The following is a 23287-nucleotide window of genomic DNA, read 5'->3' as shown; positions in this document are numbered from 1 at the left end:
AAATGCCCTGCACTTCACTGCCATCTACTTATATTGCTCACCGCATTACACAGTCAGTCATCACCAGAATGCAATTACACCCACTCCCCTCACAGCTCCTATTAATAGCTGCAGATAAATCATCAATGTGACATGTCCGTGACACGCTGCCAAATTTTAATCAAATGACTGTGGCATGAGTGTGGTTTCCCAACAAAATGCATATCGAGAGCATTCAGATGCAAACGTTAAAAAAATGTTGAATAAACGCAACAGTGCCCCTTGTGAGAAACGTGCTTTAAAAAAAAACACAACCCCTGTCAACGAGTGTAGTGTGGGGGGCCTTCAAGCACAAACACAATTTTCACATTTGCACCTTCCCCATGTGGGCTCGGTAGCAATGTGACACCTTTGAAATGATGTGGTGGCGAGCTAACACCTGCAGGTCTGTGTGTGTTAGGGGGAAAAAAAACCACAAATCCATCCACAACTGGACCCACTCCATCCTCCTCCTTACAGCTGATGGGTAGCAGGTCGATCCAGAGACCTGCTGACTAATGGAAGGGAGGGTCATTAGGCCAGGTGGTGCCGCTGTGAGACCCACTGAGCAGCACATGTCCGGCATTATCACCTACAGACAGGACTATAGATTAACACACTCTGAATATTAGGCATTATTCCAGTCAAATACAATCAGGACCCAACCTGCTGGAATGCCATTTGTGTTTGAGGAGTATGCCACACTGTCTGTTTGGGAATTTACTAGTTTTTGCTAACAGGTATAGAGAGGCAGGCTTAAGACTGGTTGTTAATTGGAATCATAGTGTTTCTGCGGCATTGCTGCAAACACCTCAGTTGTCCTAGTTGACTTTTTAAGAGCCACCAGCACCAGAGTTTTGTCCGGTGTACAGCTCTTGTGTGTGACGGTTGTGTTTCTACATGTCTGAGAGTGAACCAGATCAGGAGTGAGGAGGAAATAATGCTCAACAAGCAATTTGTGCCTCTTATGTTACATTGACGTCACACAGCCCTGCATCCAGAAGGTCATTTACAAACACTTACTCCTGTTACCCCTGAAGATGTTTCCAGAATCCTCAGACTCTTTATACCGTCTTAATTTGGTAATTTAGAAAAATGATGACACTCCTGTGAGCACCAGCATTTCAGACCAAAGGAAAACTTCATCAGCCACACTTCTGGTCTCACTCCGAAAGTGAAAGTGCTCCCTAAACACACAATGAGAAGCACATCTGGAAAAAAGTGAGCAACCGAACAATACGATTTTTTTTATACCTCTAGAAAGAACTAGAGGTAAAAGCCAATTAACTAACTTTACCATGCTTACTCTATAGGAAGTCACAAATAATAATGAATTCAGAAATGAGCAAAGTAAATATTTCATCGTCGAGTGTAATGCCTGTTTTCTTTTTTACTTTGGATGTGACAGTAAAGAATCTTGAATCTTTAATTTTGACTAGGAGCGTTTGGGGGGGACTGTGGGGGACCAAATTGACCCCCACCCCCCAAAGAACACTGGATTCTCCATTTTATAAAAACAATGGGAGTCACAATGTTTATTCTGGTCTTTTCTCTTTCATTGTCAGAAGCCCAACCAAACAAGCTGGTTTCTTCAGCAGAGGATAATTCTCTAAGGTCAATTTCTTCAAACGCTTCATATGAGTATTACTCTGAGATCTCACTTTATAGTAATACAAGAAGGGCCAATGGTTCCACTGGGAAGGTCTCACATGCACTAGTATGCAAATGTAGCCGAATTAGCTACCAAAAGAAAGAACAGAGACGCTTTGATTACAACGCGGTGACTTTGCTTCTTTCTCTGCTCAGGAAACATGCACTCCACTATATCTTCACAGAAACAATGAGTGTTGGCTGCTATGTGAATGTTTAAAGTGTCATATGGTGCCAGTTTGGCTCTCAGGAGGATTGGATGGAGAGTTGTGAGACGGGGACAGCACTCAATCCGCTGTTCAAATGCGAGAGTGAACCAGGCTCTGTGAATGACAATGGGGGATCACAGTGTCAGCTCTCCAAACTATCTGAGTGATTTCAGGAAACAGATGCACTGTACAGATGGGCATTGGTCTTTTTTCATTCGCAGGCATATGACGCAGGCTCTAAATGTGTTGAATGGGCTTTTAGAAAGTTTGCGATTCTATCATTCAGGCTGGAAACTTGAACGTGTAGGGCCTGACACATCTTGTCTATTACTGATACTCAGGCATTGTATTGGCATTAATGAACATTTTTAATGGCTAGATACTTGAAAATTACCACAAAGACTCTCTGAACTCAAGTATCTATAAGGCAGTTCTCTCAGTGGGCCTCAGGCAGGATTCTCTTAATGAATAGAACAGAGACTAGATGGAAATTCTTTGTGCTGTGCCTGTCAGAATAAGTTGGGCATCCATGAGGTTGTGAACCCATCACTAGGATGTCCCTGGGTCTAAGTAGCAAGTAGTTATTACCAGAGGGCCAGGCTCACCTTACCCATCATGTATTACCAGAACTATCATCATAAAGAGAACAAAAAACCCCCACTGTGATATAAAATTTAAGGTCACATCTGTCACCTTTAACTTGGAGTAAAAAAACTGTGTGGAATAACATAAAACTATCTCTGGTTCTGCCGCATTGAGGCTTTTAAAAAAACTATCTTTTAATATTACAAAGCAAATCAATGGAGCACTTTTTAAAAAGAAGACCAAAGTGGACACACACCGATAACATCCCTACGCACAAAATTCCAAACCTGGCAGACACACAACAACTCACTGGTTATTAACCATTTATTAACCCTGTTAATTATTATTTATTATAATTAAAGAGCTGGAGTTTGAGAACATGGAGCTGGTGCAGCAGAAGGCGGTTCTGAAGCTGATGATGACGAGCAAAGAAAACAAATGGGCCGAGGTCTGCACAAGTGGCACAGAGAGGGTGGGAAACAGGGAAGAGTGGGATTAACAAGGAGCCGAAGGAAAAAGAAAAGAAGATGCAGGAAGAGAGCGACTCTTTAAAGTCAAAATTGTTTCAGACCAGAATTACATTCACAGTAAGTTGAAGGCTTCTAAAATCGCCAGCGAGGGTTGGAGTCTGAGAACAAGGGGATCCACAAGAGGTTGATTGTGAAGGAGAAGGAAGTGAAGTCCCTGAAAGCTCATCTACAACAGCAGCAGACCGAGGCCCAGGTCAAAAATAAATCTTGAGAATCTGCAAGAAGAAAATGAAGCAGATCATCTGAGAAAAGGTTGAAGTCATCAACAGTGTCAAGACTGAAAACATGGCACTGGTCAACATCAAGAGCTTATGGCCAAGCTGAGGGCCGTTCAGTCTGAGATCCTCCAGAGCGAGACGGACATGAAGCTGAAAGTCAACTCTCTGGAGGACGGTCTGAGGACTGAGCAGGTTGAGAAGGAGGCCAGCTTCACCAGAGTAAAGGAGCCGGAGAGTCACATCAGAGTCACTAAGGAATAGATTACTATTACATGGATGGAAAATGAACTGTAACTGTATGCAATGTGGTGCAGATACTGTGTGATTGACAGCTAGTGCCGCCCAATGGGTGCAGGTGGTAGGTTTAAGTGGGCGTGCTGTGTCCCAGAGCTCTCAGTCAGACCGACCCTTGACTTGACCTTTTAAATTATTCAGGCCTAAAATACTCCCCTGACCTAAGAAAGACAGGGAAAATACAAACAACTTTAATAAAGTTAGAAATAAAAAAGTATTTTAAACATTTTTTTTTTTTTAATAATACCAACATCAGACCTCAGCAGTTTTCACAAGCCCTGGATGTCAATGCCATTTTTCGTTATGCGTATGTCTGCTCAGTCTGCACCTATAGAAAGGCAAAATTTCCAAGTTTCCTCTTGGATAGCGCAGACACACACACACACGCACGCACGCACACGCACACGCACACACACACACTGTACCATCATTCCTGCATGCCATTGCTGCTGTTGATTAGGTGCAGGACCTCTAAGCCATAACAGCATTGATTGGAATCATATTTCGTTGCGGGGGCCACAGATGCTGATCAACTACCAAACTCCAGGCATGTTCCACATATGAGATTCGATGTGCTTGACATTAATTAAATCACCCTGGGCCAGAGACCGCCAGTGTATGATGGCTTGACATAAATCAGCGGCATCGTGGGAAAAATGCAAACACCTCCCAAGCGAAGTGTTGTTTGATTGGACGGAGTGATTCCCTACAGCTTTGTCACTATGATTTAGACTCCAATTCTCTTTTCTGCAGCCATGGAGTGATGTTTACATGTCTGTGTTTTATGAGTCATCCCAGCTCTTTGGTTTAATCCAATGCAGATTCACACATCAAAGTTGTATGTTATGGTTTTGCACTCAAACACCCCTGTTGTGTTGAACTCTATTCCATATAAAGGTGGTTTGCCATCGCCCTAGCCACTTGTCTGAAAGTTGATATTATATCCCAGGGTCACTTTGTGAATTAGACGACAGACTCATGTATCACTGCATGTTTTCGGCCTTAACCAGCCACATTTGCTCCACTTTTATCCTTGGGAATTCAAGGCTGGTCCTGACACAGACAGACCGCTCCCCATAAGTTCCAGCTGTTTATCCTCGCCCGGCCATCAATCTCTGTGCGCTGTCTCCAAAGGGATGACAGACTAATGGAGATGAGCCTCAACATCTTTTACGTCTTTCTCCCAGCAAAATTGATGTCTGAGCCTCTAAATGTGAACCCAAAAGTGAGCCATCTGTGAAACGCTGATGCAAATCCATTTTTTACCAGGTCCTCCACCTGTTACTGAGGGTCGTAAATCACGTTAAGAGAATCTACACTAAGGCTGCCCATTCTCTCTTTTTTTTACTCTTCTCTGGTTGTCTATTTTTGAGAAGAAATTGTCAGATACTTTTAATCTGTTTCTCTCTTTTGGTGAGCTGATTTCAATCCTCTCATCACTGCTGTTCGGGTGTAGCCCCCTCCAGTAACCATAACTCAAAACATGTCCTCGCTCTCTCGCTCATATGACTTCACTTAAAAATAAAGTATCTCTTCTTTGCTGCATGTTTTTCTAGTTTGGGTAATTTGCACTGTCCTTTTATCTCAATGCACCATTGATGAAAGGATAATATTACAAATAGCTCATTTTGCTTTTTTTTAAGACTAATGCTACATTAGATCGAGATGAAAGTCATTGTTAATCTCAAATGAATGTACAATATACAATATAATGCATTTTGCCAAGGATTACTTTAAAGATACCATTTCCATTATCAACATACAATTAAATTCTGTTGTTATTATCTGTATTTATTGATTAAAGGTTGGGTTAGTAAGTTGTGTTCTGAAACTTGTCTTTATCTTATTTGTCAAAATCCTCCTTGTGTCCCAATAGCCATCAATAAACAAAGTCTTCTGAAAAAAATCTGTGTCTCAGTTCATTTGGACAGAATTAAATGATTGGCTGGCGTACCTGTCTGTCACTTACCGACCTGCCTACCTGCTCACACTCTGCCTGTGCTCTCACTGCACATGACCAGAGTCTTCACTGAAAAGACATACGACAATAAAGCAGACGATAGCTAGAAGTTAGTGAGTGAGGGATTCTAGCAGTTGTCACTCAGGGCGTAGCTTTGAACGAAAGGGGCGATGGGAGGGGTTGGGATGTATTGGTTGCATTTTTTTAAAGTGTAGCTTGCTCTTACTTACTTCTCCAGGATTACCAACCCTAGCTTTAATTGTTTGATCAGAAAGAAGATCTGAAAGAAAACAGCAGCTAATCCTTCCATTTGAGAAACTAGATACAGCAAATCTTTCTGACAATGGCAATAATGGCAAACACAAGCTTTTAAAAACTATTGACCTGCATTGAAAAACGAAGGCTTTGTCCATTATGTCCTTTGACCATTTCTCTGCAGTTGTAAGTTAAACGATTAGCTGACTGATGGGTCAAGCAACAGGTTGCCTCAACAACCACTTTGCCTCATCTTGCTGAGTAGCTGACTCACTAAGGGCTCAGGTGCTTCCACGTAGCACCAACACTCACTCACATTAAGGAAGTGCTCCACTGTGCTTTTACAAAAAATAGGGCCAATTCTTTTCGTTCTTTCTTAGCTACTCCCCTCCAATCTGCCTGCGGCATCTCCCTGCTGACCTGAATGTAAAACAAAATGGCAGTGGCATTCAAAAACAAAGAAGAATAGTGTGAACACACCCTCGGGAGGTTGCAGCTGCTCGCCTATTCACCTATTAAAGCTTGAGCGGACCAGAGGCAATGCCACACTGACAACGGCTCATTTGGATTAGTGAATAGGTGTGAAGCATGGTAGCTCACTGTGTGTTGCTTGGCAGGGACAGCTTTTTCTATTCACTGTTTGAGTCTAGTTCAGTAACATCTCACCTTAATTGCCAGTGCATTCTATTCTATGTAAAATATATAATGAAATAGTCGTGCTTCACTCTCTCCTGGCTGTGAGCAGTTTGCAGAGAGTGGAGAGTCCCCAAGAACCTGAGTTGGCCCCATCTGGAGCCAGCCACCACTTAGTCATGGGTGTTTAAAGACAGCTCCGATGGACTCCTGCTGTCCTGTTAGTTAGAGCTTGTTAACCGAGATGCTCTGAATAGAAGGTCAGGGCTAATATACCCCAGTCATTTGGGGGGGGGCTCCGAGTCTATTAGGGTGCAAAGCTGAAACTGGACTGGACTGTCACTATATTCAAATGCACTGAATACATGTATTTATATGCGGCGGGGCATGTCCGCCACATGCATCTACAAAAGCGCCTGACTGTTCACATGACTGCACATAGCAGCGTATGAATCTGCCTAATTACGTGGGTGGACACATGCTAATGTAGGTTAGTGTACTGTATGTGTTTGAGGCTGAGGGTGCACTTACTGCTGATGTTATCATGTTGGTGTGGGTCATCTGGGAATCAACGCCTGTCTGCCCACCACAGGGCCCGCTGATCAATGCTGAGAGAACGTCTGAGGGAGCGGTGGGAATTTTTTCTTAGATCAGACGCCATTCCCACATTCATCACGCACCTGCCGGCTTCTCCGCATGAGCTCGTGCTTTGTGCAAATCAAGGAGATTAAACTTAATAAGGCCGGGTGCATAAGAGAGTGATTTTGTCTGTGCGGTTCTTGCGGCATTAGAATGACATAACATGCTGTGATGAATAGCAAGGGGCTCTGATGTCATGGCGACATAAAAGAGGACATCGATGTAGTATTAATCAAATTTGCAAATAAACTTCTACTTCAAACCGATGACTCACAAGCATGTTTATCCAGAATGACCAGGCAAGCATGTAATATTTATTTTTCTGTCGGGGTATAAACCCTTCCTCATGCCTCAACCCCTGACTTCGAGCATCATCCTCATCATCAGATGCGGAGAGGGTAGAGAGTGAAGAGTGTTAGCATCCTCGCTCCACGGGGGCGTCTTGCTATCTGGAATGGAAGTGGGCCACATTAAATCAGTCCTGGTGGAGACGGCGGATAAGCTTTATGCATCTGCTCTAAGTAAAGAGAGTGTGAGGGAAAACACTTTGCACGCAGTGAGGAGACTCCACCGACACCTTGCTCGCCTCCTCCTCCTCTCCTATCGCTATGGCAACGGATGTCTTCAATATAGGGTGCGAGTGTGTCACAAAGCTGCATTGGCTTTTTGTGTATGTGTATGATAAAGGTCTGTGTGAAAGAATGTGCGAGTCTCTCGGGATGAGTGTTTTTGCTGGCTGGGTTTTGTCAGCTGCTTTTTGTCTTTTCAATCCTTTCTCTGTGTCACATTCTGTCGCACATATGAGCTCCCTCTTGTTTATCTTCCTCTCTTCTCACGTGTCGTTCCTGATTTCTGAGACTGTTCACTCCTGTCTTGTCATTCTGCAACTGCAGTCGCTCTTCTTCCACCTATAACATACGACACTGCAGAGCAAAAGAAAAAAGATCTGTATTGTGGTTGCTAGGCTACAGAGGGACATGGAGGATCCCTGAAGATTTTCTCTGTTACGGATTGCCACAATGTTTGGCCTTCAGCATTGAGAAGCTTTTGAAGTCATTGCATTGTTATACATAGTTAGAAAGAAAGAAAAAACTCCTCTGCTACATGCTGCACTGCAGTTGCCTGGTGTTCCCCCAGTATACGCCTCTCTCTTCTGATTTTGAGGCGGATGCAGATGAACAGGGCCAAGCCCCGTGTCAGCTTTCTTGTAGCCCTTTGGGTTTCGCACTGTAAGCATTTGCCCCTGTAAGCCACCCCTGCAGAATCTAATGGTTATATCCTGTGGAGAGCAGTAGTTACATTGTATTCCCATCAAGCTGCCATGACACAAATTTAAGCACCAGTGACGGCGAGGGACTGAAAGGAGGGATGTGGTTACAAGCGCTGAGAGGATAACAGGTCAGTGGTGCTAAAATCAGCGTCCAGGGGGAAACCCAGCGTGATAGTGTTTACATTCGATCAGCAGGCGTCAGAGCGTGGAAACACATCCTTTTTTCATCCAATATCGTCAAAGTAAACACCTCTCTGTGGACCGTCAAGCGTTATGTGAGGCTTCTTGATTCCAGCCTATCATGCTTCCTTATTCCCTCATCCTTATCTGCCGCAGGTCATTTATTGATTTGGATCTTGTGCACCAGTGTATATGTTGTCTGTGTCGCGGGTGGTTAAGGTCACAAGACTGAAATGTCATGCTTTTGTGCTGTGAATTCATTTGTTGTTGTTTAGCGCCTTGGCTCTTCTTTCAAATATTTATTTTAGCACAATGTCCTGGGGAGTTTAAAGCTGCTCAGATCGATATTTTGGGTGTGTAGGAGGGTCGACTGTAATAATGAGAATAATCTTCCAACTGCAGTGCACTTCCATTCCGCTGTACGGAGCATTTTGTCATCTCGATGGCCCATAACCTAACTGTTTTCATTCACTCTCATCAATGTCATCTCCAGCAGCAGCAGCAGATAGTTGTTCTCCACAAAAAACTAATGTCTAAAGACCAACTGTGGGCTATGTCCAGCCCCAAACAGCAGGCAATTTGCTAGTCACTATAGAGGAGCATTTAGCAGCAAAAGACACATGACTCCAAATATGTGCTAGAGTCTGTTCAATTCTTTTGTTTGTCAGCAGAATTACGTAAAAAACACTAGATGGATTTACACAAAACATGGTGAAAGGATGCAGTATGGGTCATTAAAGAACCCATTAGACTTTGGGGAAGATCCAGAAATTCTTTTTGAACTTTTATGCTAGCTCAGGCATTTTTTTTACATTTTCACCAAGTTTCACAGGAAATAATTCTTGAACCTTAATGGAAATAAACCTGGCACATTAAGAGGACTGAGAACTATGACTGAGTGCAATTAAGAGGAGTTTGATGGAATTTAAGTGGACTGTTAGGCCTGTGGTGATGGTATGCACTCCACTGAGTGTCATTCTGCTTTTAAAAGGTGTTAATGTAACAGTGTTGTGTTCACGGCTTGCTGCACTAACACAAAGTGCACATAAATGTAAGTTTAAGATATTTTCATGTGGCAGGGCTCGAGTTATGTTTGAAATATAAATTACTGTTAGTTATTAACAACCAGGACCAAACTGGAATAGTGTTTGAGTTGTTTAAGAAAAAACTATGGACAATTTTCCGATGGAATTACATCATCAGTTTCATAAGGCAAATACAAGAAGGCTTTTTAATTAGTTTAAAATCGAGAATAACACTTTGTTAGTCTGCAGGTGGCAGCATTTGGTTTGGATTCAAATATCACTGAAGGCAAAGTCACCCTGGCTATTCCCCCATGATGCATTTACTAGTTAACAAAGAGACAGAAGGACCCAGCACACATCCAATATGGCCGCCCAGTGACATGGCCGACCAGGTGTTAGACACATTGTACGCTGCCTCTGGGCCTGCTTCGTCTGCTTTCTCCTCACGGCCCATTAGGCCCATTTCAAGAGACGGAGAATAATGCAATACCCTGGACAGTACTCGTAAAGTACACACAAACGCACACATACACAAACACGTGCACTACTACATCTGTACCGTGCTCCAGTCTCAGGCAGGGGCAGTCTGCGCCAAAGGCAGCAGGTGTGTGGCTCGTGAAATCTGCCGTGTGGTGATGCCGGCTGCCAATCATTCATCGTTACACAGGCATCCAATCACATGGAACAATGTTGTGACATTATGGTGACAGAGAGAGAGAGAGAGAGAGAGAGAGAGAGAGAGATAGGGGGGGGGGGGGGGTGGGGGGTGTATCTCAGTTGTGCCAAGTTCTCGGTTACATCTGCATCCAACACATGGGGAGTTTGGCTGTTTGATGTTTGCTTTGATTTGATAGAACTGGTGGGATGCTGGGTTTGTGGATGAGTGAACAGATGAGTGTGTGTGTGTGTGTGTGTGTGTGTGTGTGTGTGTGTGTGTGTGTGTGTGTGTGTGTGTGTGTGTTTACCTGACCGGATGACTCATAACTCATCTGTAAGTTGTGTGTGAGAAAAAGAGAAATAAACGGAAATCAAAGGGCGTCTTTACCTCGAATGTTTCCATTGTGCAAAAGTTTTACAAAGTGAGTTGTGTTTCTGTCCAGAGTGACAGGATATGGTGTGTTAAGAGAAATGTGGCACCGCACCCACGTGCACATACACACACTTGATGCAGCTAGTAGCCAGAATAGTTTTCTTTAAATAGTGAGTAGTCAGGAGGTTGATTCTTCTGAAAATGCTCTGTCGCTCCTTCCCTCCCTCTCTCCGTCCATGCTCCCCTGTGTAAATCATGAGCATGGCAGCCGTGTAAATCTGGACAGGAGATAATGAGAGTTGATCCCCGCTCAGTCCAGTGGGCCACCGGCCATGCTCGGTGCCAGTGACATCATCCTTAGGGAGATCAAGAAGACTGATGAGTGTGGTGACACTGTGCCATTGCTTCTGAGTCAGACACACACTCACACTCTTTATGAAGTCTGTGTGTGTGTGTGTGTGTGTGCCCATGTGGTGCTGGAGGTTGCTAGTGTGATAGGATATTATTGTGCTCTATTAGTGAGTGTACATGGTTGTAGATTTAATTCAGTGCAATAATGAGGCTTTAATTGACACTTGATACTTAATATATAACAACATATTCCTTGCCTGGCTTGCTAGATGTTCACTTCACTGACTTTAGGATTCTTCTCTTCTTACTGTGTTTGATTCCCTGACTTTTCACGGAGAAACAACACATCATAGTTTTCCCCTGCGCTGAAAAATCGGAACATCTACTAATGTGTCTGAGAGAAATGGTTTCGTCCATTAATTTGGCTTCTAACTAAACATTTGTGTATAGAGCAAATAAATGCTAACATGCTGAGCTACAAGGGTAAAGATGATAGACATTATAGCCTATCTGGTAAAACATCAGCATGTTTACATGGTCTTTGTGAGCATGATAGCATTAGCATTTATCTCAAAGCCCAAGACTCTATATAAAGATGGACGACATGACTGCTCCCCAAAAGTGAAGCCAAGGCGTCTTGATTGCCACCTGGTGGTTGCCTGCAGTACAGGTCATCAACGCTGCCTCCTCCATGTTAGTGGACGGGACATGGACCAAACTGAAAAGTACACGTTATTTTCATTTTCTGAGAAGTTTGGTTCTTATGAGTTATTTGATGCTTTAAAAGTGTGATGAAACATCATGATTGACAGCTGAGACTGATTCATGATTGGTTGATTGTGTGTATCGTGGGAGCTCGTTACTGCAGCTCCATCACGTGAGTCTCTGGCTCCAAATGACGTTGTCGACATAGGATGGCAGCGTAAGTATCCAGGATGGCTTCATTTCTGGGAAGTAAGAGGAACCATCCATCCATCTTTACATACATTCTATGGTACATGCCCACGCGGCCACTAGCATGGCTGATGGGTGCCAGTCTCGTTGACCATTTTGGTTTGTAGAATTATGAGACACTGGTGATACACAGCCCTAATATGTTAAATCCATCCATCTCCATTGGTTAAAACTTGTCTGGCCTCAGGCTAAAAATCATTCCACAAATTCTGTCTGTGCAGCGAACTGAGTTTCCAATTCCAGCCAATTTACGTACTTCAATCAAGTCTCATTTGCTTGATGCAAATGGAGTAATTTGCATTGTCTTGTTACATAATTGAAAATGACTGAAACGAGGAAAACTCCCTCAGAAGCAAATAGAGTCATTGTTTTCAGTGATTTCAAGAGGCAAAAAAAAAAAATGCCTTCAGAGAAACCCATGCACACACACGTGCACAAATACACTCACACGCATATACTTTTGTGTGTCTGTGTTTCCCCCCCGCCTCTTCTCCTGCTTCGTCCTGTCTGTGTCTTGTTTGCTTTGTATCTACGGAACTAAAACGTCGAAGTGAATAAGAATAACAGACAGTAGCCCCAGTACCGTTGTCACTGACCTTGCTGATTACTTTAATGCCTGACAGAATATCTTCCTGCTTCTTCACCCACTGTTGTCGAGCACAATGCCGTGCACATGTTGCAGGCAGTGAGCTGCAACAGAGGGCGACAACCATAACATTTATTGATTCATAACAGCAACAGTTATGATACGTCAAACCCAGATTTTTCTTGTGCGATTCATTACATCTGTAGTTGAGTCTTAAATGATGTGCCTGTGAAAGTGGGATATGAGGAGGAAAACGCTTTACACGAATGGGTGGTTGTTAATGTAAATCACATAAATAAAAAGTGATGATCTGCAGGTTTGGCGTCAGTGCAGCTTTATTCCAGTCGAGTCATGAGGTTGACTTTCTTGGATATTTACACACTGGGGGTGTTTTTTTACACTGGAAACTATTAAAGAGCATATGCATTCTGAGTCACTGCATGAACCTTATAGGTTTGTAGCTACAACAATATTTCACCTTGACATTTTTTTTTAGGCTTTATCTCCAATTTTATGTTTCTTTTATCCTCAAGGCAATGCACATATTTCCCCTCCTCCCACCATGAGTAATCTTGAAAAACTGCTTTATCTCCCTCTGCTTCTCCATATTTTGTGTCATAAAGGGACATAGTACTTGATTTAAAATTGTACCTACAGGTAGTGTGATATGCAGGGAGAGATCAGGGTAGATGTCTGACACCATGAGATTGATGTTGAAATGTTCCAAGTACCCCAGATTTTAGTGGGTTATATTTAATGGGAATTAACTGCAGCACAAGATGACTGACTCCCAGGTGTCAAGACTTACATATAACATAAAAAAATTAATTCAGTAATTCATTTTCTAAGCCTGGAATGATGTGCACTTTGAGGAACTCTTTGATCATTACGTAAGAGGCTTTAACTCTGTTTTGAACCCGCAAGTATGTTAGCAATATTACCCTGAAGGCCACTGTAGCTCCTGTCACCTTGTATGTTTGTAAAACAGCAAATCTGGCCCAAATATCCCGAAACAAATGTGGACCTGTTTTGGAAAACATGTGGTGCTCTCAGCAAGGTGTAATCTGGATGTGAACCTAAAGTGGCCCCAATGGTAATTGGTGACTATAGCCTTAGTATTACAAAACAAATTCAGGCCACCTTTGGCTTCTTTGGTTGACATGCTGCATTGCTAAGGCTTACTTGTGGCTCAGATCCGACAAACGGAGCGGAACCCCCATATGGCATCATTCCACACGATATGTGGGCCGGATTACAGTGTGGTGCTGTGGCAGTGTGGGCCAAATCTGGGCCAAAACAATCTTGCTACGTGGGAAGGTTGTTGGAATCCCCTGAGTAAAGTTGTGAAAGGCTGTTGATAACTGTAAGTTCTGGATCCACCCTTTCATTGGGGTGACATGAGTTGGGGTGTGGATGAGTATTGAGCTGTTTGGGGGAGAACGTAGGACAGCATTGTAGGTGGCAGAAAGTAAGTGCCTTAGACCACCTTCTCTTCTGTCTTCTCTGGCCAAAATACTGTATGTTCAATACCAACCCATTGTTTTGTGAACTGCCAATTTGGATTCCGCAAGTTTGTCATTTTGGCCAGCGCCATCTTGAACCATATTTGAAGGAGCAACCTGTGACCTGCTCCCATTGGATGGTAGTACCTGTCAATCAATCTCCATGCCCGAATGAATACTGTAATTTATCGTCTATTTTACTCTTAGCGGGATCATAATTTAGAGAATAAATATCATGCTGTACTGAAGAAGACTTGAAACTAGCGAATGAGACCATGAAGTCTTTCGGAATATGTTTAGCGACATTGATTGATGATATCAGGTGGGAATTGGGTCATTTTCTCATAGACTTCTGTAGAAAGTCTTCTTTTTCCAACCACCTGCTGGTCATTTAAGAGACCACAGGTTTCAGGTACTTCCACATTGGCTTCACTCTCTGGACCATTTAATATAGAATCTATAGTTAGTTCTGATTTGCGTAAGGACTAAAAAGAGAAAATGATGATGAGTGAATGTGTTGATGGGAGGATGGAGTGAGCAAGAGGGGCGTGCAGATGTTGGGGAAGGAGAAGTGACGGACATGTCACTGAGGGTGACACCTGATCATCCATCAACAGGTGTCAGTATGGTCATCTACGGGGCCAAGAGCTACTGATATATACTCCAGTAAGACAGAGGGCTTCAGGGGTGTGGAGGAGGCCATCAATATTCTCTCTTTCTCTTTGTCTGCTTCTGTCTCTTTCTGTTTGACCCTCCATCCGTTTGCATCCTCCCACCTCTCTTGTCCTTCTCATTTCCACACATCCACCTCTCTTCTGCCATCCTCACTTCAACACAGTTCAGATGCATTCAATCACTCAAACACAGTTTCAAACATGTACGTCAGTCCTCTGTTATATTTATATCTCCCTCTTCCTTTCAGCTCCATTCACCTACCAGGAGGTGAAAGAAACAACCCATAAATCTTGCCCAGGGCCCTTGGGGGGGTTGATGGAAAAACGATGGGATGTTTTACCTCCTCCTCTTTAAAAACTCCCTCATCCACCCAAATCCATTCCTCCATCTCTCCATCCCTCCCCTCCTCAATCTAGTTCTCACCTCCTCATGTCACAGTCAGGCTGTTAAATGTGGGGTTCAATGACGAAACATGAGAAACAAACTGCAAAATGAAACTTGTACCACCACCTACAGTGTGACCACAATATGTCTACTCTCACTGTGTTACATTTCACAGTGTACATGCACACACACACACACACATACTTATTTGTGGATAGAAACCATTGGCAGACATACATATATGAACATGCGTATTATATGTCCATATATGTATGTGCTGCATTTGCAGTTTCACTGTCATATATACTGCACTTAGGGCCTAGAGATAAAGTGCACAGTAGAGACCACATATAAATGATTTAATTCACCATATAGCTGCAATTTTCCACACTCACTGACACACTCAAAAAGAGCTGAATAAGATACTTTAGGAGATGCTCCTATACGAATAAAAACAAACCGACCCCAGTGGTTTTAGCCTCATAGTGAAGTAGGTAAAGATTATTAAGCTCCTTTCACAAAGTGCCTCACCAACAAAAAATAGTTCAAGATAACACCGTTAGAGAGAAAACAAGTAGCATGAAGACATTAAAAAGAGATTACACACGTTAGGACTGCACAAGGTGAAACAAAGGTCAGTTTAAATAAATTAGTTTTTTAAAGTCAAAAGAGGTCAGAGGACTTTATGTCTGCAGGAGGAGCAATCTGCAGTGTCCACAACTTCAATTCAAGCAGGAGAGAAAGATGAACAAAATGTATGGCCGTGCACACTGACAGAAGAAAGCGATGTGACATAAACGCGCGTCTAATGTCGTGCTTGGACCCCTCGTGATATCATCAAGGTTAAAAGGGGGTGAGGCAATGCTTCGTATGGGAAACACCCTGGGGTCTAGACACGTGATGGTGGATGGGATCAAGAGAAGACCACACAGGGATCGGGATATGGAGACTGCAGTTCACTGAAATAACAGCCAATAGATTTAAAGTTTGACAGCAACAACATGAATGGCTGATTGGGATCATGGCAAAATTTGATTGGATAACACCCCCAGCCAGCTGAGTGGAAGAGGCTATGAGAGTGTAAGAGAATTGTGAATGAATGATCAAACTTACACTTAGCTTCATAAGCGCAATCACATTTAGTTTTAGGTTGGACAACCCGTAAGGCCTGGTCAGAAGAGCTGAGTGACCTGCTGGTTATATAAGGGATGGATTCAAATAACCATTTACACTTTGAGGCACTTCCAACATTGTAAAAAATCCCATATTTAATGAAAGAAGAGCCAAATGCTGAATCAGGACGTTGGGCATTTGGCGCCAGTAGCGTTCGAAAGATAATGTGTGTAAAAGTCAGAAGGCTCCATCTGTTATTTCACTGTGTTGGATTCATTTAATCAACTTTGTATATGTTATGGGGCTCGTTTTGTTTTCAGGTGGATTACTAACAAAAGGCAATAAAACATGATCATATGTTTCAGTAAAGGTGTGTTCACATATTGAAAGATTAAACTTTATAAAAATTGATTTGGAAGATCAGGATTCAAATTTTATAAAATGCTAAATAAATGAAAAATGCTAACACATTACTTTAAAACATTACTTCCTATGCAATTTATGAGAAAAACCATGAAAAAGGATGTTACGGTGAGAACACGAGGAAGAGACTGCAACTGGGGAAAATAATATTGACTAATGAAGTCACTATTCTAACAATATGTGTTGATGGAGCTTGTCTATTAGTTATTAGTCCGTTGTTTGTACCAGATGAGTTGTACAGAACTAAACAAAGGAAACTTAGAAGAAACATTCAGCAGCTGTGTTGTGAATCTCATTGCATCTCAAGCATCAATGGCCTCACTGCCACACGTGTACACACACACACGCACGCACGCACGCACAAACAGATTTCCTGAATAGACAGGGGATGTATCTTGACATGTGATGGCTTTTTACTCGCCGCAGAGTGACAGTGTTTGTCTGTAACTGAAGGTCGTGCTTAGATCCCTGCACCCGCGTCACACCGAACCACCCACTGCTGCCATGAGAGCTGACGAAAAGCTTTTTTGTGTTAGTTTCTTTTTGGGGGGGTGGGAGTTAGTGTGCTTTGTTCTGGTTGTACCTTGTTTGGGAGCTCACACAGCGGTAAAGCTGTTTGTAGTATTCTCATGACATCGTCATCCACAAAACCCTGACGGCTGGCTTCATTTCAAACACTCACTGTTTGATGTCAGACGCCTGCTGCTTCTTTTCTAGAAGGAAATATTTTGATTATTCCTGACAATAAGCTCTTCATTTTTGAACTGTGCCGAGGTGCCGACTCCTTCTCTGGCCCTGCAAAGTGATATTTGGGCTCCTCAGATTAAGCAGCTTTTTAATTGGTGTTTCTGCTGCTTGTATTGTGCTTTAATTACTTTGCTTGTGTGTGGAGGACGGCTTTATCTGAGGTTTGATTCAATGAACCTTTTCTCCTCTGAAGGCCTTTGCACTTTAACGGCGACGCAAAGAAACGGCACAAAATAATGAATAATTTGAGGCAAATGTCGACGCGCCAGCATGAGGCAATTTAGCAAATAAATTACAAGGATCAAAAATAAATAAAAATGGAGTCTACATCAGGCGATAATGATCTGGCACTTTCTTTACTTAATAAAAAGACAAAATACCTTGGAAAACTTCTGAGGAAGTATTCACGGATGGTCGAGTGGACGGAGATTTTTTTTAAACAGAGTAGAAAATATAAATTCGAAAAATATCTGCAGTAGTGTAGACAAGGCTTAATTTTAGGAAGGCCCATTTGTTTGTAAGCAGTTTCAGTTTTGGGCATATGATTGATTCATTATCTTTGACAGGAGTTGTCTGTTGACTCCAGGTTCAAGTTTGCTATATTATTTGCTTTTAAAGACAAAAATAACAAAAATATATTTAGTAATATTGACTAATACACTTAATATCAGTCTGGATGGAGGAGGAAGTGGTTCTTCCAACTACTACTACTGCTTCGAATCTGCAATGTTGTCAACAGCATGCTCTCTGATTGGTTAGATGTGTACATGTCGCAAAGCAAAACCTTGAAAAAATCGACCTTGGTTTAAAAAAAATAATAAAAACCACAATATCTCTCAGCGAAAGGATATGATGTTAAATCTTACATTGACTGACTATTGGTGTGAAAACTTTAAAAAAGGTGCAAGTCAGCTGCACAACTACACGTCTAGTGTGTAAAGGCCTTTTCTCTCTGCAAACAAATTTAAGAAGACGATTTCCCCAAAACATCAAAATCTGTGCTTAATATAAACTTAAGAATGTAGTCATCCATAAATTCTGTCTCCACAAAGTCTTATTGCTGTTGTATGCATTTATATTCATACCCAAGCGTCTTCATGTGACAGAGCAGAGCAATTAGCCCCTGAAGAGGCAGGCAGGGTTTATACTGGCAGGCTGATGAGTTCTCCTCCAGCCCCGTGCTCAGCACAGCGTCTCCTCGGAGAAGTGCTAGATCAGCTCTGTGGGGAGGCTGCATACATACACAGGGGGCCCTGCTGAAGATGGATTGTGCTACTCAAAGGGAAGGTAAACTGAAACTGGTGACCGTCCACATAGAGGAGGCTGGAAGCCGAGGGCGTGCAGGAGTGTGCTTGTTCCTGTTGTGTACTCGAGTAGGTGTGAGTCTGTTTTTCTTTGTGCACGTGTGGTCAGGCGTGTCAGTACACAATCATGTGACCTGTACATAGATGTGCACTTCCCTATAATGACTACACTCATTGACCCTGTCCAAATACAAAGGCCTTGACTTGTGTGCTGCACAGTTCAGACCCTTAATGAGCTGCTCCATGAAGTAAATCCCAAGTCGTTGATCAAACTCAACAGCTCCCTGAACAAATTTATCATGTTCCATCTCACCTGGATTTATATATAACCATGTGTGTTTGATCAGAGATGCAGCGTTCTTGTGAAAAAGCCTCCGAAACAATCTTAGCACGGGCTAATTAGCACCTGCACCTCTCGCACGTCGTATGATCAGGAGGAAGAGAGCGAGTGAGCGAGAGACAGAGAGTGGGGGTAAAGGAGAGATCAGTCAGTGGGGAAGGTGTGATCGAGCCGCGCTGATATGGAAATGCAGGCTTTAATTATGGATGAATACATTATCAGATCAAGGCTGAGGATTTGTACTCTGTGTATGTTTGTGTTTGGAGATTGATATCAGGGGACTTCACAGGCCCCTGTGAGATTCTGCGTTAGTTTACTCACAAGCAGGAGGTCAGCGTAGAGTTGTGCTCCACCTTTGAAGCATGCTAACCGACTGTGGAATTTTTAAATAGACATTTGAACATCACTTATTTCTTTGCTCATGAAGTATGACTAAGACAGTGTTGATCAACTATTCAGTACTAGGCCTAATGTAAATACATTTATACTGGTATTTTCCTTTCTCCCAAAGTCTCTTATTTTGCTGCTTCTCATTCTTCTGTCTATTTACTCATTATGTGAAATGCTTTTGCTATTCAGGAAGTTGCTTGTAAACAATTTTTTCAGTATCTTGAGTTGCACAAATAAAAAAAAAAAACACTCTATTTGGCTTTTGATTCAAAATTCCACCAAGGCCACAGGACAGCCATTCTTGTTATTGTTTGCTCTTAGATGTACAACTACTTTTCATTCATCGAAGTATTTGGACTTTTACTTCTTTAAATTACTCCTATACTTAACAGCAACAATAAAAGATAAATAACTTTACCTCTTCTGAAAATCTACCTTTTTACTTTAATTCAAATGCAGATAGCTGTGACCTTGACCTGAAACACCTACAAAAACTATCACTATGTTTTGCAAGGAGAAATGTTTGATTGAATGTTTGAATTGGCCCAGATATCCACTGTCTACACCAGAGGGAAAACCGAAATATACTCGTTATAAAACCTATATTGTTGTGAAGCAGTTTGGTGTATTTGATTGTTTGATAGGATATATGTTCATGTGTTTCGGCCTCTCTAGCCGTATAGCTGTGGGGATAGTTTAGTCAACATGTGAAATATGTCAACAGTTTTTAGTTTGACCATAATGGAGTACAGACATTCATGAATAATTAATAAACAGAGCTTTGGCCATAAAACTAAATAAATTTTCCATCATCATCATTATCATTATCATCATCATCATCCATTTCCAATCCCAGCAGACAAGGAACATGATGAATATTAAACCTGATAAATATCAGTATCTTAGCATTGTCATGGTGAGCATGTTAATATGCTAGTGTTAGCATTTAGCTCACATCACAGGGCCTCTGTCATGGCTGTAGACTCTTAGATTACAGACACAGATTATTTTCATTTGTCCCTTCAACTTTCATTGAAGGACTGAATATAATCCAGCAGTGCATCCCCGAATGTCCATGATTGACGGACTTAATGAAAGTGTTTCTCCATTGCCAGTTGCATTTACTGACTTTTTACCACTTTTTTACATTAAAGCATCTTGTGAGACTGTGTGTGATCTGTTCAATGACAGAAAGGTGGAGTAGCAGTTTGTTTCCCAGATGGAGGCAGTGCAAATCATGTAGTGCAGAGATGCATGGTCCCCTGATGATAAATGGCAATCTAGCTTTGAAAAAAACATCACTTGGATTATTTTTAATTAAATTTCTGACTATAGATCCCTTTAACCTAAATCTTACACACTGGACCTTTAAGAAGTTGTAGTGGTGGGGTGTAGGAGCTAATCCCAGCTGATGAGGAACATTGTAACTCTTAGCGTCTTAGCATTGTCATTGTGAGAATGTTACCATGCTACTGTTTGCATTGAGCTCAAATCACAGGGCCTCTAGCATGGCTGTAGACACAGATTCTTCTCCCTCATTCTCAAAAGCAGAGCAATGATTGGTTTGGATGATGACTTAAGGCTGGCAGCCACTTTACACCTCCAGCTGTTACCCAAGAACAGATCCTATACTGTAAAAACTGCCTGATCGAGATCAATATGGGCTCCGCACTGGGAAATTCAAGAGTTTTTTAAATTTAAACAGGCAGGACAAACTAATAGGTCCAATTGCTCTGAATCTGCAGAATTATACTGTAGGGAGAAGAAGTAAAAAAGACTAATTAAACCAGTAAATTCTCTCCAGGCTTCAGCCGTCCGCCACTGCACTGCCAGCGAGGACGCTCGTGTGTGGTGAAACTCCACAGACTTCCCCCACCTGCCCAGGAAAAACCCTCGAGAACAGAGGTCCAAATAAACTTATACAATGCAATTACCTCTGGAAAGTGACAATAACAGCTGGATTATTTTAAGTCGTTTTCAGACAAGACCTGCGGGTAAAATCAAGACTAATTTAGAGTTTACCCGCAGTCTGCCTTAACACATGCACAACACAGCAGGGGGTTCTTTGCACAGACACATTCAAAACAGCATCATTCAGGCAGGAGGTGGCACAGCTGGGTGCAGCAGGCAGAGGCAGGAAGTGACGTTTTAACTCCGCTGCGTAGATCACGTGATCCTGTTTACTGCACCCCGACACCGTCATCAGCTCTCATCACCGCAAACTATCTTGACATCTTCGTCGGTGTCTTCTACATGTGTGTCACCGCTTTTTCACAAGGAGATATTTGTTTTCTTTTTGTTTTTGAAATGTTTGTGTCTGTCGCGTGTTAGAAGCGTCATCAACCCCCCCCCCACGCGCTCCCTGTCAATCCAGTAGGGGATCCCTTACAGTGTTCACACATCGATTTATCCTGAATTTCTACGGACTTTATACTAGGAGGTCAGTCTGCAGAAACTGCGGAGCCTCTCAATCGGACATTTGCATTCAAACATGAACCTCCTCCAGAGAAAATACAGAGGATCTGGGGAGTTCATGTCTGAAAGCAGCTTTAGTGGAATTGGCTTTCCTTTCTTCTAACACTGTATGTTGGTAACAATGTTCTCAATCTGTCTGTGTGAGGTGTGGCGTGCAGAAAAGTCTGACAGGAGAAAAAAGAACCATATGATTTGGTGTTTTGCTCTGCCAAATGCAGCCAGGGTGCAAAGGTAAGATCCGGCAGGCAGTTTTGTGACGAGAGAGTGTAAGGGCTGTGACATGTTACAGCCTGTGCAGACTGACAGCTACAACAAAGCTTTAAAAGTGCTTTTTCACTCACCTGCTGGTCTGCAGAACTGCCCTCACTGCACCCTGCCCATGAGCAAGGTCACCTGAGGAGAAGGGAGCGGAGAAATGGCAGCAGTTTAGTGTTATGAACATTTATGGACGTGTTTTATTGTATTTATATGCCCCATGACTGGAGGGGATTGAACCATCAAAAATAGCTGTCTCACTGCTTAAAAAAAAATCTAAATAAGAGAAGTCCTAATTTCAAGGTGGCTGCTGATCTAATTAAGCCTCTAATTAGCAGTGATGAGATAGAGAGCCTTGACTAAAAAAGGGAGAAAAAACACGAGATGGTCTCTCATGGCTGCTGCAGCATCAGGGAACAGAGACGAACTCTGACACAGCACAGCTGTTTCGAAGCCGTCTGCAGGAACCACGGCCTGAGGACATGGCGCTCGTTTTCACCGTGATTCTGTTCTTTTTTGGGGTCTGTCTCTGCAAAGAACAAACTAATTTAATAATTTAGTTTGTTCAAATTGTTCAGCTCTTATCCGAGGTGGCCTACACTCTGTGGGGTCCTGGGAAAGACTGATACTTCATTAACAGTAATGCCTAGATATTGATTTGGACTTTGAGGCTTACAGTGCAGTTTGCTGTTGTGTTGAATAATACGGGCTAATAAACAAAATGAAAACTGCACCTTATCTTCCATGTTTACATTCAACCCTGTGATGCATGTGAAGCCTCGTGTATCTTTGAATCAAAGGACCGTTCCTAAAATGAATAATAAAAATGATGGATAGCATGCAATCAAAAATGACTGCTTCTTTTTGCTTTAATTTTAATTTTGAGTCTCGGCCAGGTTTGTGACTACATATTTCTGTCCGCAGCCTCTTTCGCACGTGGCAGTGATGACTTGAAGCAATATGATGTCTCATTTTGTTGTTGTTTTCCGCCTGTTGACGCCTTTGTCTTCATCATTTTATCTTTTTATGCAGCCACATGTGGCTGATGGTCGTATTATGCATGGTGGCTGGGTTTCTATTATGTTGCACATGGTTACTGCTCTGCAAGAACATTAGGAGCAAAACAGGCTCCGTTCTCCATGTTGTTTATTTAGTTTATTGTTTTTATTTGTTTTTGCCGATGACAGAGAGAGAGAGATGCTGATTCTTGAATGACTGTGAGCATTTTAGCATTCATACAAGAGCAGTGACGCAAATGTTTGTCCCCGCACATACACACACTCGCACAAACT

The 23287-nt window shown here is 42.4% G+C and overlaps 1 protein-coding gene across 16 annotated transcripts in view; it reads left to right on the top strand.

The window, feature by feature from the left end:
* dlgap2a (discs, large (Drosophila) homolog-associated protein 2a) overlaps positions 1-23287 on the top strand; it is a 172102-nt gene that overhangs the window by 61753 nt on the left and 87062 nt on the right. The gene's annotated exons all lie outside the window — the stretch shown is intronic.

The sequence above is a fragment of the Hippoglossus hippoglossus genome, chromosome 22 (genome assembly GCF_009819705.1).
Source record: "Hippoglossus hippoglossus isolate fHipHip1 chromosome 22, fHipHip1.pri, whole genome shotgun sequence".
Taxonomy (NCBI): Eukaryota; Metazoa; Chordata; class Actinopteri; order Pleuronectiformes; family Pleuronectidae; genus Hippoglossus; species Hippoglossus hippoglossus.
The sequence above is the reverse complement of the archived record's forward strand: the minus strand, read 5'-3'. Positions and strand labels throughout refer to the sequence as shown.